The sequence below is a fragment of the Saccostrea echinata genome, unplaced genomic scaffold (genome assembly GCF_033153115.1).
Source record: "Saccostrea echinata isolate AGI-Se365-2 ecotype Australia unplaced genomic scaffold, CSIRO_AGI_Sech_v1 ptg000008l, whole genome shotgun sequence".
In the NCBI taxonomy this organism is placed as follows: domain Eukaryota; kingdom Metazoa; phylum Mollusca; class Bivalvia; order Ostreida; family Ostreidae; genus Saccostrea; species Saccostrea echinata.
In genome coordinates, this window is record NW_026889757.1 from 1,094,099 (window position 1) to 1,107,238 (window position 13,140).

Below are 13,140 nucleotides of genomic sequence, written 5' to 3' on the forward strand. Positions count from 1 at the left end.
TATAAAATTAATTTTTCTTTCTTTTGATAATTTTTTTAATTTTCTTCCAGGCTATTTTTACAACTTTGGTACCTGTGCCTAGTAAATTTAATGTACTTTGTAAATAAATACAGTTTTTTGACAGGAACTATTTTTTTCAGGGCATAGGAGGCTACTTCCTGGGGTGCACTGGAGCTGTTTATAAACACATTGAAAACACGTGGATTTGAGGGTAGCCCTGTTTGCAGATGGAAAAAATCAGAAAATGCCGTGTAGGTACCCTGTTTTTTGGACTCGGCTAATGAGAGAGGTAATGTTTTATACTTCCTGCTAAATATTTTTTCATGAATTAATTTACCTGATTTTTTAAGAATTTTTTTCCTATATAGAAACATATAGTGAAAACAATTACCGGTGTGATACCTTGAAGGAGATTGTGTAAAATCATCTGCATCAATATAAAAGGTTGTTTTAATTTTTAAAAGGCATATTTCAACAAAATATGTCATTTTATGAACTTTCTGTGTGAAAGCACATATTTTAAAAATTAGAAGTAGGGTTGAATTGAATTTTTAGAGATTTCTGTGAAAAATACTTATAATATATCATGTTTTACCCTCAAAACTTTAAATTATGACTTTCAAAGTAGGATTATGCATCTGACATGTAGAAAGAAGTTAGAAAATGTTGGTTTTTTATTTTAGATGACTTTAAACTATGTGCACCACCTGACCGCAGTCAATTATAGTGTCTACAGACTTTGCCGTAAAAGTACTCTAGGCTGATTTTTTCAAGAAAAGACTAATTCTGGGTTTGCCAATGAGTTTTCCACAAAAGTGACAACTGCGATAAAATGTGAAGAAGTAAAACATTTTTTCACAGAGTGATAAATTTTACAGAGAGTGGATTTACTTTCATTTTATTCACCTGAAGTGATGCATGTATTACAGCAGTGGAGGAATATAAATAATGAAATGAGGTAAATTTGTCTAATAAAAAAAATGCACAAGTAAAATTTATTTAGAATTTTTCAAAAATAAGAAGCTTATGACCAAAAAATGCATAAATACTGTCAGGGCATGAGAGTGAATACTTATTCAGAGTTCTAATCATGTAGCACACATGTAGTACAGAATGTCACTTAGCACCATGGTATGCCTGTTATGGTTCTCTGGACTTTTTGCATGCTTACGCAGCTGACATCCATGATTTTTCAGTTTGTCGGAGAATGTGTTTTGTCATGTTAGCACTTTTATGTAGGTTTTGACCCTCTCTTTTAAATTAAATCTCAGTCAGGATGCTTATTTCAGCATGATTTGTTAAGCATATTAATATACTGAAATATTAATAAATTACAAATTAAAGTGATGAAGAAATTTGACATATTTACACAATCAAAATATCAGAATAACCATAATTCAGCTAATAAAGTGTCCTGTTTTTCTTATGTCACTTCCTATAAATTTTATCAGCAGTTTTTGTACACCCACCCACCCCCAAGAACCATGTAGGATGGCCTGATATTAGTCTTTTTGTTGCATTTTTTCACATTTGAAAGTGTTAAAACTCATAAAAATGTTTAAGATTTATATTTTGGAATTTAAATGTTGAATTTTTATGTAAATTTGGTGAAACAAAAAGCTGTAATCTTGAATTAATCATGCAAATTCATCAAACACCTTTGGAATTCCTGAGTAATTCAATGAAAAGAGGATAATTATGCATGTTCAATTGGAATTTCATGGCTAATTTGTGTCTGCAGAGAAAGCCAGTTACATAAATCCAAACAATAAATTACATCTGAATTGTTTCCTCCATTTTCTTATCATCAAAGCAAGTTTAATGGAGTGTCAGAGCTGTCCAGATTCTCCCTAGGTGCTGATATCATTTGGACTGCCCTGTGTTACAACACAGCTTTTAGATAAACTTCTGCACATCAGCTTGTAGACAAGTACCTAGGCTTTATTTGGAACATAAATTGACCAGATGCAGATTTTATTATCAGTCTAATATTTAACAATTTCTGTGAATTCTGTCATTCTTAGGAGGGCAAAATGCAATTTTGTTATGTAATAATTGCATAATGGTCTCAGACTTGTGAACTATTTTTTGTTTGTTGTGAAGAACAATGTATATACTCTCCACGGATAAGAAATTGTTTGCCAGACTTAGTCTATTAATGATGAAATTCTGCTTCAAAATATGCACAAAAAAACTTCTGTCAGAGTGCTCTGTGTGTATTCTTGACTGCTCTGGAGTAAGGGAGATAAATGCATATATCTCCAGCAATAAGGGGAATTAGATCACCAAACTTAAGGATGTTGGTGGCAGTTATTTAAGAAATCTCAGGTGCAAAAATGAAAAAAATCTGACAACTTCAAGGGTCCTTCAAGGTATCACACCGGTAATTGACCAATCAAAATGAACTTAGTCAATTGTAGTTCCATACATATAAAATTAATTTTTCTTTCTTTTGATAATTTTTTTAATTTTCTTCCAGGCTATTTTTACAACTTTGGTACCTGTGCCTAGTAAATTTAATGTACTTTGTAAATAAATACAGTTTTTTGACAGGAACTATTTTTTTCAGGGCATAGGAGGCTACTTCCTGGGGTGCACTGGAGCTGTTTATAAACACATTGAAAACACGTGGATTTGAGGGTAGCCCTGTTTGCAGATGGAAAAAATCAGAAAATGCCGTGTAGGTACCCTGTTTTTTGGACTCGGCTAATGAGAGAGGTAATGTTTTATACTTCCTGCTAAATATTTTTTCATGAATTAATTTACCTGATTTTTTAAGAATTTTTTTCCTATATAGAAACATATAGTGAAAACAATTACCGGTGTGATACCTTTTAATTTTTCCCTTACATCAAGGTCAACTATAATCAATATTTTGATATTCTTTTTCGCCTTCTCCGTAAAACGCTGATGAGACTATGAATGAAAGCGGTGGTTCCTTAAATAGATATTCAATCTTTTCGCTCCAGATACGTTTCTGTGCAAGTCTGCATCTTCATACTAGTAAATTACCAAATAATTAAAAAAATAAAGTCTTTTGTTCCCTCTAGAAAATTTCTTTGCAGGAATATTGCTTTCTCTGAGACCCATTGGGATGGGGACATGCGCAGATCTAGAGGGGGTCTGTAGGGGGGGGGGGTCCGGACCCCACCCCTAGAATTTGCAGTTATCAAAAGTATATACTGAAGCTTTGGACCCCCCCCCCCCCCCGGAAAACGTGGATCACCACGAAATAGGTGTTTTTCACGTTGTGAAATGGAATTTACCTTTTTGTTTTGTTTTTGTTTGGTTGGTTGTTTGATTTGTTTTTTGTTTTTGTTTTTTTTTGTTCGTTTGTTTGTTTGTTTGTTTTTGTCAAAAAATTTTCTGGATCTTAATACGTTCAGGAAGAGAATTTAGTGGGGGGTTTTTTTCCTATCAAAAAATTTTTGGGTTGGAAATTTTTTTGACTGTGGCGGATCCCCCATGGAAAAAAAATCCTGGTTTCGCGCCTATGGGGTTGGGGTTAACTTCAGCACATACACGTAGGATAATTAGAACCCTCTATAAGAAATTTTTAAAACTGTTTAAACGCTATTTTTTTTAACTTTGAGGAAAGTGTATTGTATAAAGGTGAAGATACTGAGTTTACTTCATATTCAACATAGGGTTCCAGCCGTTAATTTATACCACCAGGAAAAAGACAACAGGGCGGATCCAGGAATAGAAATTAGGGGGGGCCAGCTGATTAAGCAGCGGTCTGGACCACTTTGAGGCCCCCGGTGCATCCAGAGAAAACATTTGGTGAGGGCCCAGTGGCACAAAACCCACAGGGGTCTGGACCACTTTGAGGCCCCCAGTGCACCTAGAGATCGAGAACATTTGGTGAGGGCTCAGTGCCAGAGTAAAACCCCCGTAACTCCTGGATTCAATTTTAAATATTTTATAGAGCAAGACTGATCAAGCCACTAAACAATGATGTACTGGTGAAGAAATCATGATAAAATTATTCCCTATGGAGTTTTTGCATGTAGATTTGATCAAACTAAGTTAATGTCGTATTTGAATCATGTGTTTGTCGTCGCATTATGGAAATGTCACAGGCATCTGTAGATACATGTACCAAAAAGGGTCTCTAAATGCGCCGTAACACTTTGCACTTTCATGTTAATTGAAAAGCTTAACAGTTCGATTTATTCATACACTTCCCCAAATCAAGTTACAAGATCAGATAAAATTTCACCATGATGAAAAATTCGTTATTTCTCCCTTTCACTATTGTATCATGTTGTAAATTTTGAATTTACTAATATATTTTTTTTTATTTTAGGTCATTTCATTTTTCCCTATGTTTATCGTCCGCGTGCATCTTGGTTTTTGACACCATAGATCACATTTGAATTCTGTCAATTTCTTTTTAAGACTTTCTAAAATCTGTCATTATAAATATATATTAAGCATTTAATACATTGATTTTGCTATGGAATAGATCTCTCTATGAGAAAAATAGATTGATGAAATCATATCCTTTGAATGACGTCATTTTTCTGACTACCGGTATAAAGTCTCTTTTAAATTTTGGCTTATGTGTTTTTTATGAATAGGTAGGAAGGTTTTTGAAAGATGGATGGGCGCTAAACAGAGAAAATACTTTTAATGGCCTAATAGCTTTTAATACGGTTTTAAAGAAGTAACATATGATGCAACGATTCCCATCATCAGTAACGTGCGATGCAACTTTCTTTAGCTATCGCATTTTGAAACCAATGTTATGATTATGTTCGATTTCTTTACTAATTATGAAATATGGAGATAACAAACAATATTCAAGTTCAAAGTCCATTAAAACAATACAAATCGGGAGCAGAGTAAACACGGACCTCCAAAACATCAGAGGTGGGATCAAGTGCCATGGAGGAGTGAGCATCCCCTGCCGAACGGTCACACCTGCCATAATAACGGGAAAATCCGCTGACAATTCAGTGTGTAAATAATGGCCTAACAATTAGTATGAAAAACGTCAGTCAGCATATGACTTAATGATAGATTGTAGATTGAAGGTCATTGTATCGACCAAAGAACTTGCGAAATGACTTTAAACGAGACCGTTGATATTCTTGTTTCATCAACTTGTTTGTCAATAACTTACCTCGTTTTAGAAATTGTTCGTACGTCTTCGCTCCGTTGATGATATACGTATTATCATCAAAACAATTTGTTGGCCAACGTATTTCAAAAATTAATAAAATTGACTTTAAAAAAAAACAACTTCTTTTTGATTTTAGATCTTGTTTCATTGAGAAGTTCCCTCTAGAAAACATTGCCCTTTTGCCGTTTCTAGATACCGTAAGATTCATTGGTTGTGAAAAGCCAACTACAATAAGATACATGTCAATCACAGAGTCCTTCTGGAAGACTGGTAGGAACTTATTTCATAACAAATTTCTATAAATCATGGGTTGACCCAGTTCTATAGGAGATGAAGAGGGAATGATCAAAGAGAAGAAGTTTCATAGAATAAATTTTGCAGTACCTAACAAAACGATTTTTAATAACTTCCAAAGTTCTTCCTTTTTTGTTTACGCGGAAGTCTTTATCTTTTATCGAATATGATAAAGGATATGAATGGGATGTATGAAGAATAAGTGGTAGATGAAGATAGAATACGAAATGTTCGACTTACAGGGTGAACCAATGATTCTGATCCCAAAGATACTAGGTTCCTAAAGCGGAGAAAATCTCTGTGGCATACACTATACGTAACAGGAGTTCATTAAGCAATGCAGTAAGACTAAAATAGAAGCATCATTTTAAGGGGTATATAGAGGAATCAGAGTACAGAATGTACTCCTGGGAGCTGAATTTTAAAGAATTAAAAAATACTTTTAGTTGCTGAAATAATCGGCATCATCAGATCAAAATAATTTTCGTAGTCTTCAAATTGCTCATGAACATGAAAGCTGAAAAAAATCTGCAACTAAAAATTCATAAATTATTTATTCTTTTTTTAAAACTTACTTTATAATAAATGTCGAATGAAAACCAATGATTATGTGGTGTTTAATTTCTTCGGCGGAGGCAATGGTCAGGTACACTTGTGAGTAAATTGGCTCACACAGAAGTGGTGCTATATAACCTATACAAAAATCGCTCGCGCAATTTTGTATGTACATAATAGCCAAGGGAGATTGAACAACTCCCAAAAATCACGCTTAGTTTCCTCTGATTTAGAGAAGAGGCACCAACGATGGAGAAGAGGTTGATGACGAATAGTCCAGAAAACGAAAAACATGCTATAGCTACATGTACTTTCATTTGCACTATTAATATTAATTTCCGGTGTATTTTCCATCTGCAAGCGATGTTGAATATGGATATAGTTACGTAAGGGTTAATGTACGAGTAGCGCTCCATTCCTTAAAAGTAATGGAGCCGAGGCCCCGAAGGGGCCGAGGCCCATTGCTTTTAAGGAATGGAGCGCTACGAGTATATTAACCCGCGTAAAATCCACCTTCTTATAAATGCTTGTAATTATTATTCGTTAATATATAATAAAGAATATTTATAAGATACACTGTAAATATACATAATATATTAGTATTTCATTTTATATATGGATAGAAAGTAAGGCGAAAAAGTGTAGTGAAGCTAGTTAAATCAACAGACACTCGACAGCTTCGATAGCACAGTGAGATGAGTACCCGATTTCGAAGGTGAAGGTACCGGGTTCGATTCTCAAGTTTGGAACTTTTATTTTCTTTATGTGAAAATAAACTTGATAAAATTTTCTAAGTTCTTTCCTCGGTAGAGGCACGGGAAAGAGAACAAGAACATAACCAATTCCGTTTTCAATGTAATTTGCAACTCTTCATTCCTGAAAAATAATGGAGCGCTCAAACAAAGGAGTGACGTCACAGGTGGATTTTACCTTGTGAAAAGTTATGTAGGAGTACATAGCAGGACACGTACTGAAGTGTCGCCTGATGGTAGTTAGCATCCGAGATGTCGAATTTATTGTGCTGTTACCGGAGACCCCTTATCTCTTGGAAAATGCATTGCTGCTGCTGAGATAACATATCTTATTCCAAACCAAAGGGAGGCTCGACCTCATTTCTTTCTTCCAGGTTACTATGTTGCATTGTGTCTAGCAGAGGTGCAGCTGTTGAAAACTGAGCATCTGCTGTTCATATCATACACTGAGACTAGTACGAAAGCTTTCAATATTTCACTTGATTCAGAATTATTGACTTTTTTTCATGGACCAAACGAGTAAGCTTCTATTTGTGAATGTATTGTAGGCTCAAAGAATGTTTATAACAATGATGGAATTAATCCAGCAACAGGACCCCTCTTCGTTCCTAGCAGACAAATGCTTTTGCAGCTGTAACATCTATCTCCAAGAATTAGTCTTGGACAAGGCCCAAAAATATTAGACCAATCAAGAGCAGGAATCTCAAGATCATTAGACTATTTAAGACCCTTCAGCTATTTGGTAAATCTAGACTGATTAACTACTGAAATAATCCAGGAAGCAAACAATAACAAGGACTTGTTAAATGCTATTAGACTAGTAGAAATAACACTGTCATCGCTACGAGAGAGGTGCTAGGAACAATGTTCCTGAAAACATTGAACCACTTGAAAAAGTGGAAAATGGTGAACATTTTGAACAGATCAAGACAGATTTGACTAACGAAACAATGATTGATTTTGTTCAGTCTGGTGACTTCTTAACAGGTTGAAAAATGTTGAAACACTGATCCATACAGAGGTTGATGTAAATATGAATAGATATACAGTATAAGGCCTAATGATGCACTACTGAATCTTGAACAAAGCAAGGAATCGAATATATCATTCTGTTCTGAAAAGCAGTCTCTTCGATATCCCTCCTACCAATACTTCAATGTCACGTTGAAACGTCAAAAGGACGCCTACGTTCACCTTAACTTTGAAAGTGATCTATGTGAGATTGCTTCGTAGCAGAAAGGTTCCAATTAAGAGGTCGTAGGAATTGCTTATGCGCAGTATACATGTACATGTACATTCCCTCATGAGTTGCAGAAATGATTTTTGATGAATCTTACATACCAAAGGAAATGGAAATAGAGGGCTTTGAATCCAAGGTTCCGTTATGGTTTTCCTTGCAAGAAATCAACACACAGACTGGATCTATTCTTACAAGGGGTTTGACTTCTCACACGATATCGTTCATTTGCACATCCACAACGCAGATATTAATCCGAGATTCCTCTGACTCTAACCCCTGCTTTTATATTTTGACATGTGCAGGGGAGAGTCAGAGCGGAGGCCATATTGAAAAGTGGGAATTCAGCGACACCAGCTGGTGTCGCGACTCTGCCTACCTTTTACAACTTTATTTCGCGGATCTAACTTCCGAGACGCGAGAACTCAGTAAAGGGATGATTCTTCTACAACTTATTCATCACTAATATGATGCTATCGCCATTTAAACGGCCCTATCACCGACAAATGAAGCATCACTTGAATTAGGTCGCCTCCTCGCCATTCGATGTCTTTGCGCATGACGTCAGCACACAAATACACAAACTATCACATGAACAAATCGTGTGTGGTGACGCTGCCAATTTTTTTCTCATATGAGCATAGAGGCCACTTTCGACAGTTGTTTTCCTTGTCAGTAAATAAATTTAACATCATTCTGATGTTTTCTGTGCTTTTTCACCGCTCTCACATGTTTTGCGAAAACTCCACACGTGTTTTGACCACGTGTTAATTTGAAACCGATTGGAATTTTGTGTATTTGTGTGCTGACGTCATGCGCAAAGAAATCGAATGGGGAGGAGGCGACCTAATTCAAGTGATGCTTCATTTGTCTGTGATAGGGCCGTTTAAATGGCGATAGCATCATATTAGTGATGAATAAGTTGTAGAAGAATCATCCCTTTACTGAGTTCTCGCGTCTCGGAAGTTAGATCCGCGAAATAAAGTTGTAAAAGGTAGGCAGAGTCGCGACACCAGCTGGTGTCGCTGATTTCCCACTTTTCAATATGGCCTCCGCTCTGACTCTCCCCTGCACTTGTCAAAATATAAAAGCAGGGGTTAGAGTCAGAGGAATCTCGGATTACGCAGATATGTGGTGTCTCACCTATGCATGTGTAATAAATGCATAGACTTCTGAACAGTCTAAACAGGAGGGATTACTTGAACATTCTGAATAGGAAGGATCACTTGAACAGTCTAAACAGGAAGGATCACTTGAACAGTCTAAACAGAAGGGATCACCTGAACGGTCTAAACAGGAAGGATCATCTGAACAGTCTAAACAGGAGGGATCACCTGAACAGTCTAAACAGGAGGGACCACCTGAACGGTTTAAACAGGAAGGATCATCTGAACAGCCTAAACAGGAGGGATCACCTGAACAGTCTAAACAGAAGGGATCACCTGAACGGTCTAAATAGGAAAAATCACCTGAACAGTCTAAACAGGAAGTATCACCTGAACAGTCTAAACAGGAGGGAACACCTGAACGGTCAAAACAGGAAGTATCATCTGAACAGTCTAAACAGGAAGGATCATCTGAACAGTCTAAACAGGAGGGATTACTTGAACATTCTGAACAGGATGGATCACTTGAACAGTCTTAACAGGAAGGATCACTTGAACAATCTAAACAGAAGGGATCACCTGAACGATCTAAACAGGAAGTATCATCTGAACAGTCTAAACAGGTAGGATCATCTGAACAGTCTAAACAGGAAGGATCATCTGAACAGTCTAAACAGGTAGGATCATCCGAACAATCTAAACAGGAAGGATCATCTGAACAGTCTAAACAGGAGGGATCACTTGAACAGTCTTAACAGGAAGGATCATCTGATCAGTCTAAACAGGAAGGATCACCTGAACGGTCTAAACAGGAAGGATCACTTGAACAGTCCTAACAGGAAGGATCACTTGAACAGTCCTAACAGGAAAGATCACTTGAACAGTCTAAACAGATTGAAGAATCTAATGCATACAATTCAGAAGAACCTTCAATTCACTACAATCCCATCGTGAAATTGCCTTATGTTATTCATCCTAAGTATGCTGTGCTCCACTTTCCTCCTAAAAATACTAAGTAATAGACAAACACAATTTGCTTAATGATAAAAAAAAATTCTACTTAATATCATTACAATAGTTTTTTTTGCATTATTTTTTTAATATATTTTTTGAGATCATCCGTCTGACAAACAGAAAAGGAGAGCTGTCAGATAAACTAGATTGGAATATCATTGTATACATCTATCACATTTGTAACGATCTGTTTCAGTAAAAGCATATTTTAGGTGTTCTCATAGGTATCGTTTGGCTCTGAGTTGCAAATATGGCTTTTAAAAATAGGTCTTTGACTTCCATTAGATGGACAATTAGTTCATGGGCTGGTACCTCCCGGAAGTGGATCTGACAATACTCACAAGGATATTTCTTTCCGCGCATTATGTTATGACGTTTCAAACTGGCTCTGTATTTGAACAATTTTCTACATCCGTTATTTTTTACAAACGTATACTTTGCCTGTATGGATATGTTTGTACACTTTCAAAGAAGCTCTGTATATTTTGCCCTATGACGAACATATAAAAATTCTGATACTTTTTTGCGTATCAAGGTGAGAACAGAGATCTTGATCTCTTTCGTTTGAATTTACAATCACAAGTATCACAAGTAAATGTAGGTGTATCGCGTAGGTGTGTCAATCGAGAATGAAGCCGCAGAGCCTTGATACTCTTGTAATGTTTATAACATATCCGGCAAAGAATTTCAGGTTCATAACGAGTCTCTGCTGTGATCTCCACCTCTGTGCCAACGTCAACAACCATTATCCTGAAAAATAACACATTCATTTATCACTTTATTGAAGTACTAGGAATACATATACATGTGTAATTATGCCATTTTTGGAAAGTAAAACCTACGAAATGATCAGTAAACTAGGACATATGCTGTCACGGCTGAAAGTGATATAATTATTTAATATAGCTATTTAAAGAATATATTTGCATCGAACGTCACTGAGAATGGAAAACGTTGCATCTTACATTACTTCTAACTAGAGTGTTTTAAAGAACACATATGTCGCCTGTTTTGTAGCTTCATTTATTAAGATGAAATAAATATAAGAGTGGTCAACTATTCATTTACTACAAGCATGATAGTTCATGCATTTGCCTGCAAAGAAAAAAAATCATTCAAAACTGCGTTAGAATCTGACAATCAAATACCTTATGGTTCCCCAACCCTCAAATGAATTACTATAAATAATTATATATCATTTTATTAATACATCTTTCCAACAATCCTTAATTATTCAATTAAACAATAATTAAATTGAAATCATTAGAGATAACTGTTTGTCTTTTTATTAATACGTGTTTCCAACAATCCTCCAAAGGAGATTTCAGTCTGTCTTTACTGCAACTGTCAGTCTACACGATCCATTGTGGAATGCCAATCCCGATGTATTTTCATAGTAAATTTTAAATGTGTAAGTTTGTGTGGTAACTGAAAATCATACGGTTTCAAAGTACAGTATCATGAGCTCATAAACATGTATAAATGCTAAGTATCAAAACCCTGCCTCTAATAAATTCGAAAGTCATAGGTAAAATTAAACTGCCCGTGGTATTTTCCCATAGTAGGTCAAAAGTCAAGTGGATTGTAATGCTGTTATTTTTCAATTTGTAAGTTTAATGACAAACGGTGCACATGCTAAAAGCATAGACTTACCTCTTAAATGTCAAAAATATGCTGTACATCGGCACCATGAACTATTTTGAAAACTAGGTCAAAGTCAAGGTCAAAAGGTAGGCAATCATAGTAATTTACAACAACCACAGTTCCAAGCAATATATATACAAAATATAAAATCCATACCTCTTACAGTTCTCGAGATATAAGGTGTGACAGACGGATAGCTAGACAGACAGACAGACGCCGGGTAAAGTGATACAATGACCTAGTCAGTAAATACAATCTATTATTAAGTCAAATGCTGACTGACGTTTTTCATACTAATTGTTAGGCCATTATTTACACACTGAATTGTCGACGGATTTTTCCGTTATTTCCCGATCATGACAAGGAGCACACGGCGGGTGTGACCGGTCGGCAGGGGATGCTCACTCCTCCATGGCACCTGATCCCATCTCTGATGTCTTAGAGGTCCGTGTTTGCTCTGCTCCTATTTTGTAATGTTTAATGGACTTTTGAGCTCAAATACTGTTCGTTATCTCCAATTATTTCACCTAAGTGTCGCTCTGCTCTGCGGGCGACACAAAATCCCCCATTAAAAGCGATAAAATAAATATTTTTCATTACAAAACTTAGAGTAAAAGAGAAAAACTAACGAATTTTCGTTATGGTGAACTTGTATCTGATCTTGTAACTTGACTGAGAAAAAAGGTATTATAATATAAATAAGCCGAACTTTTAAGCCTCTTAATCATGAAAGTACAAAGTGTTTCAGAAAACAGCGCACCTGTGTCGCTGTTGACAATGGTTTTCTTTGGGTGAATATTTTCAGTGTTACCCTCAATTTCATGCAGTATGTATAAATATAAATGTTAACTACTGCCTTTACTACCAAAATAATCTTTTTTACGAAGTGACGTGCATGGAAGCTATACACCACTGTTTAGAGATGAATGTTCTTTAAAATTATTTCCACCACAAGAGATCAGATTCCTTAGATGAATTTGTCGATCAGTTTCCGAGAGAGAGAACATTATAGAAATGCTGCATTTAGTTGAGGGCTAACATAGAAAATTTTCACCCCAAGAAAACTTGCCAAGCGAGGCGCAGCCGAGGTTGACAGTGAAAAGAAGAGGGTGCCTTTGATTGGCATTCGGCAGGAATTTGAAAACTTGAAAAGTGAAAATTTCATTTCTGTCACATGAAGTTTTAGTATTCTTTTGATGTATCGGATTCCTGTGAAATAGGAAAGGGAAATATTTTTCAGATATTGTGTTTTGATTTGCTAAAAAATAACTTGAAAATAGGCTAGATGATTCAATTGGTACAAAATGTCACATTTTTAAACACGTTTTACTAAAAAAATTGCTTTATCTAGGTTATCTTTCCATGATTTTCAAAGGTTGTTTGTATGTATTCTAATTCAAAGGAACAAAC

The 13,140-nt window shown here is 35.7% G+C and overlaps 1 long non-coding RNA gene across 1 annotated transcript in view; it reads left to right on the top strand.

The window, feature by feature from the left end:
- LOC133180904 (uncharacterized) overlaps positions 1–13,140 on the top strand; it is a 96,622-nt gene that overhangs the window by 25,558 nt on the left and 57,924 nt on the right. The gene's annotated exons all lie outside the window — the stretch shown is intronic.